The following is a 6,000-nucleotide window of genomic DNA, read 5'->3' on the forward strand; positions in this document are numbered from 1 at the left end:
TTTAGAATTCCAATGACTCTCACAGATACCTTCTATAAGGTTTGGCCTCTACTTTACAGGAAGCTTGAAAACCAGCCATGATCTTTCATTCTGGTTATAATATTTCGTTGGCATGGGAAAGGCATTAAGAAAGACTTTGACGCATCGCGTTTGACTGAGGCCGATGTTAATTAGAAACAGAAGCAATTTGTGTTTAATTTAATGGGAGTGAGAGAGTCATTAGACTGTCCTTTGGTCAGACTCAGTGCAATGAAGGTAGATGTCTCTGTTATTTCTCTTTCTATTCCCTTTGTCTTTCACAGCCATGGTTTAATGCATTTCCTGGGAATTCTGACTCTTCGTTTTCTCTCCCATTTGCTATTTTTCTATATGGTCACTAGTATATTTGAAATTTAATTCTTTTCTGCTTCTAAGCTTTTGTTTGTTTTTGCATCCTCTGTGTTTCTAATTTTTTTTATGGTGGACAAAATCAACTGGATTATTAGGGCTTGGCCGCCTGATTACTAGGTCACGTGGACTCTAGTTTTTTACCTTCTTCCTGCTGTGGATCTTATAACCCTTTCCCTGCTCACTAACATATTCATTGATAATAACTTAGGGATGAAGTTGGAAAAAGAACTCGAGCAATTACAATTTGGTGATTTTTGAGCAAATTTGATGAAAGTTGGGGAAGGATGTGAAACTCCTGGCTATATACAAGCACTTTGATTATCAGTAGAGCTGATTTCCCGGGAACACTGACTTTCCCACATTAGAACGGTAGGCTGTGGAGGAACAGGCGAACAGTATTCTGAGGACAAACCCATTTTTGATTATAGCTGTTTTTTGGAAGTAACTAAAAGAGTTCAGGGCCCTGGGGTTCTTTTCTGAAGTTTTAGAAGGCTGTAAGAAAAAGTTTTCTTTTAGGAAGTGGATTTAATGGCGACCTCTAGACTGCTTCATGGGATAGCTTGCTTTTTCATTTGGGACAGCAGAATAGCTATAACCCCCAATCTCTTACTTGAAAGACGAGGTAGGGAGCATGCATTTCAGGTCCATCAATATGTATCCTAGCCCTTGCTTTGCTATATGAAATAGAAGCAATACAAATAATGGAAACCTACGTACTGACAGTTTATTGTGTTATATGCCAGACATTTTACTCATTATATTTTGTTCTTGCAAAAACCTAATGAAATAGGAAAATTTTGTATATAGGGAAACTGAGTCAGAGAGAGATTATGTGATTTTCCCAAGGTTACCTGGTTGGTAACTGGCAGGAGTCTAATTCCACAGCCTTTGTTCTTCACCACTATATCATACTTTCTCCCAAGACTCAATTGCCTCGTTTCTCTGGGCCTCAGTTTGTTTTTTCAACAGGAAAACTCGTAGTTGCTCTGACACGCTCCTCCTATTGGAGAGGATCAAATGACAGTGTGTAAGGGAAAATGTTTTGGAGGATATAAAGTAGCATAAAAATACGAACAATTATTAATATGGACCCGCTGACAGGAAGAGAGAAGGAAGGCTCCCTGGAGCGAGAATTAGAGTTTGACCTTCAGCAAAAGGGCTGCCGTCACTGCACTGACAGCCTGCGCTGGTGGGAACCTGGGTCCCTTCCTTCCACAGCTGTCAGAATGGCAGGGGCAGGGGACAGACGCCAGGCCTGGGCATCCAGGCATGAGTGGTGAGGACCCCCCCTCACCAAAGGCTCTTGGCAGATTCAATCAGGGCTTGACCTTTTGAATGTAAAACACTTGTCAAGTGTTGCCAAGTGCCAACCAGCCAGAGAAGAATGTTCCTGTGGCTGTTCCAGGAATGCTCTCTCTCTGACTGGACCCTGTGACTACAGGGTGTCTTTGCAAAAGAAATGACTTCTACTGAGCTCAGGGGATACCTGAAACTAGATCTTTCCAGTATTTGGTTGGTGTTTCTCAAGTTTTAAAAACCATGTCTCCATTTTATAAATGTGATGTGTTCTTTAATTTATTTGTATTATAAAAAATAGTTATAGGGGTGGCCGGTTAGCTCAGTTGGTTAAAGCGTGGTGCTAATAACACCAAGGTTGCTGGTTCAATCCCCGCATGGGACATTGTGAGGGGCGCCCTTCTTAAGAAAAAAAAAAAAGTTATGTATTTTTCATTTTTTCACTATAAAATTGTGTGGTTTATTTCATTGTTTTCAAATTATACATGGCCACCCTTGTCTGATAAATCTCTGAGTGTGGTTCGGGACTTACGTAGATGCTTGGAATTCCATAATAATTGTCCCTAATGAGGTCACAGGAAGAAAGGGACTTATCACGGTTGGTGATAATCCACAGTGGTTCCCCTGCTCCTTTGGATTAAAGAACACTTTAGTTTTTTATTAAAAAATTGTGAATCCTACATAGCTTTTCATTTATGTGGGTCATAGCTATCAATGTTTACCTTATTTGAAATTAAAACCTGTATAATGTTTCAGTGGCATTTTCATTTCTAGATTGAAAAGCTGTAATAATTTTTTGGCTCAGCGTATTTTTAAATGTTCAAATGGGTGGGGATTTTTAATTTATTTCTTTATTAACTTCTTTTTTCATTTTATTCACATTTCAGTTTGTATCTGTAAACTGAGAAGACTCCATGTAGAAAAATATAATCAAAATACCATTCTGTTTTTTTTTTTTTTTTAAAGAGGGCTCAGCTCACAGTGGTTCATGCTGGGATCAAACCAGCAACCTTGGTGCCACCAGCACCACGCTCTAACCCACTGAGCTAACCAGCCACCCCCAAAATACCACTCTAAAAACAATGATTCCTCAATGTTATCACCATCCATGCAGCGGTAAACTTTTTAATTGTCTCCTACATTTTGAAATCTTTTGTTTTTCAGATTATATGCTTGAATAAGGATCCCAAAAAGTCCACATGTTGTGATTGGTTGATAAATCTCTTAAGCCTCTTTTAATTTATCAGTTTCTACTCCATCTCCCTCTTTTTTTTTTTTTTTTAGGAATTCAGGTTTTTAGTTTCCTACTCTTTGGATTTTGCTGATTGTATTCCTATGGTGTATGTTAGTGAGTTCCTCTGTATTTTCTACAACTAGATAGTTAAATCCTGAGGTTTGATCAGATTGGGATGTATTTTTTGGTGAGACTCCTTCACGGGTGGTGGTGTGTTCTTTTTATCAGGAGGCACATGATGTCTGATGGTCTGTGTCAATGTTAGCTCTTTGCCTGGATCCATTAAATCATACGAATAACAAACTACTAAATCTATCTTCCTTCAATGATTAGCTGGAATATTTCTACAAAGAGAAATGTTTCCTCATTGATTGTTTATAAACTTCAAACTCAATTTCTTTTTCTTCAGAGATGATGGGCTTTATGATTCCTGCTCTTGAAATTTGTTGGAGGCTTTTTTAGTGGCCTACTACACATACTTTTTCTTCCCAATTGTTTTTCATAGGGGGCTTCCAGGTGAAATTTCACTTGAACAAATGTTTCTAAAGCAAAAAGGTAGTTTGAAAGGTTTTGAACTCAGCCAAAGAAATAAATGGCTTAGTGAGGAATTTTGACATCAGAAACATATTGGATATTTGAGGTCTTGAGAATATTTGAGATCTTGTTAGGGCTCAACAAATACAGAGGGTCCCAATAATATGTAGACACATTTTAAAAAAGGAAAAAACTATTAAAATTGTATATACCTATTTTACTAAATTTTATAGTATATACTAAATTTTAATTGTATATACTATTAAAATTTATATATTGTAATATAAAATTGTATATTGTATATACTCAGTATATACCAATTACAAAAGATGAATACAAGTCACGTTTGACTTCTGCAATTACAAGAGGTCCTCAAAGTGGTTGCCATCAGCATCCAGACACTTCTGATTATGGTGAACTACTGCTTGAGCAATGTTGACCAAAGTGTCCACTTCTATCCGTTGTTTTTGGCACCCCCGATGTAGTCGACCATCTACAGTGCTACCCACAACCCTTAGCAATGTACCCAGCATGTAATACACATTCAATGTACGTTAGCCATTGTTAATATGTCACCTAACCATCTTGTTTTATACGTGCGAAACGGGGGCTCATTCATTGTTTGTTTATTCACCAAATGTTTCCTGAGCACTTAGGCTTGAAGGAGAAACTATTTTTGATGCTGGTTAAATTGCAGAACAAAGGCGTTGACTTTGCTCGGCTTTGTTGTAGGATGGGGGAAACAACACACTAACAAATTCTTAGATAATTTGAGAGGATGTTACGTGATATGAAGGAAGTAAACAGGGAGATACGTCAGTGATGCTAGGGGAACACTGCTTTAGATGGTGTGCTAACATTTAATATGAGACCTCCTTGACAGTTAGAAGCCCGGAATGCAAAGATTTATGAAAGGGACTTTGCAAACAGAGGATCCCACAAGTACAAAGTTTCTGACATGGGAACAAGGTTGGCATGATGGAGGTGCAGAAGGCAGTCAGTATGTGGCTGACTCTTAGTGAGCATGCAGAAGGGTGAGGGAAGGTGAGTCTAGAGAGGCCGAGCCAAGAACCCAGCTTTTCTGGTCGATTCCGCTCTAGTGCATTTTGTACTTCACTTTGCATGATTCTGGGGCACTGGTGGCTGTGTTTGCTTGTTCAGCCAAACGTGTACAGCTGCAGAACACAGTGTTTTAAAAATCACTTTCCTCACCCTGTCTGCTCCTGCTCCGAAGTCTAGCCTGTCCGTTAGGAAGCCAGTTCTGAAGGAAACATGGTCCCTTGCTGCAACCTGAGTTTTGTTTCTGACAGCTGCAGCCTCTGTGTTCCCAGGGACTGCTAGCTGGAGTGGTTGATTTGATCAGGGTTGAAGAGCCAGCTCCTGGACAATTCCTGCTTTGGGCTCTGCCCTGACCCCTGGTGGACTTGGGTTGTTAAGACATAGACCAAGCTAGAAACTGGAAGCTTTTGCCTGCTGTCCCCACAGCCTGCATTTGATTTGGAGTGTGCACTGTATTATGAAGACCTGCAGGACCTGTAGAGGCAGAATTTCAGACACTGGCATGGGATGGCAGGATGGCTTTTGACTATTCAACACCTTATACATGGTGTAAGAACCATTCTTTAGCCCAACAGGGCAAATCAGTTCTTCTCTAAGAGTTGGTACAGGGACCTTGGGAGAGAGAGGGCATCTCTTTCTCCTGGATCTAGAACTTTATAGGTCCTTGTATAGCTGGATTGTCAGTAGTCATTTATTTGGCTACATGGAGAGAAGCAGACTGAGAATTAAATCAACACTGAAGAGGACGATGGGGTCTGGAAATCCAAAGGGAGCCATAATTGAAGCTCCAGCTTCTGGGTGTGCCAAGAGTGAGCCAATAAATTCCTTTTTTCTCTTAACTTAGTTTCAGTTGGGTTTCTGTCACTTGCAACTGGAATTCTCCTAATTAATATGGCAATCAGTGCTAGCCGTTATTATTAGTAGTCGATAATTAAAAGTAAGTTTGAAGTGAATTCACTGCAGCACTTTTGTTTATGACACTCACCACGTTTGTAATTATACACAGTGATTCGTGTGACTGTTTTAAAGCGTTGACCTCTTACTCCATGAGCAGGCATCGTATTTGTTTTGTTCATCATTCCAGCTGGTTGATGGTAACTCCTCAATAAATGTTTGTAGAATGAATAAATAATCGTGTGGCAATTCTTACTGGTGTGGTGTGAGAATGTAATTGCCATTTTCTACTACCATTGTGATTTTCTAGGAGAATGCCCTTATTGAGTGAGTCATGGTGAAGAAGTGTGTAGGGGCAAAGTGAGTTGATACCTGCCACTTAATTGGTTCAGGGAAAAAAAAAACCACCTGTGTGTGTTAGAGAAAGCAAACATGGCAAAATGCTAATCATTATTGAAATTAAGTGACGGCTACAGAACTGTTCATACTATTTTTTTTCAAATTTTGTGTGTTTAAAAATGATAAACATTAAAGTAGGAAAAGAAAAAAAAATTGCCATTATCTAGTTGGGCACTCATGTTTGTCCTGCCTTT

Source organism: Rhinolophus ferrumequinum, chromosome 24, assembly GCF_004115265.2.
Source record: "Rhinolophus ferrumequinum isolate MPI-CBG mRhiFer1 chromosome 24, mRhiFer1_v1.p, whole genome shotgun sequence".
Classification (NCBI taxonomy): Eukaryota; Metazoa; Chordata; class Mammalia; order Chiroptera; family Rhinolophidae; genus Rhinolophus; species Rhinolophus ferrumequinum.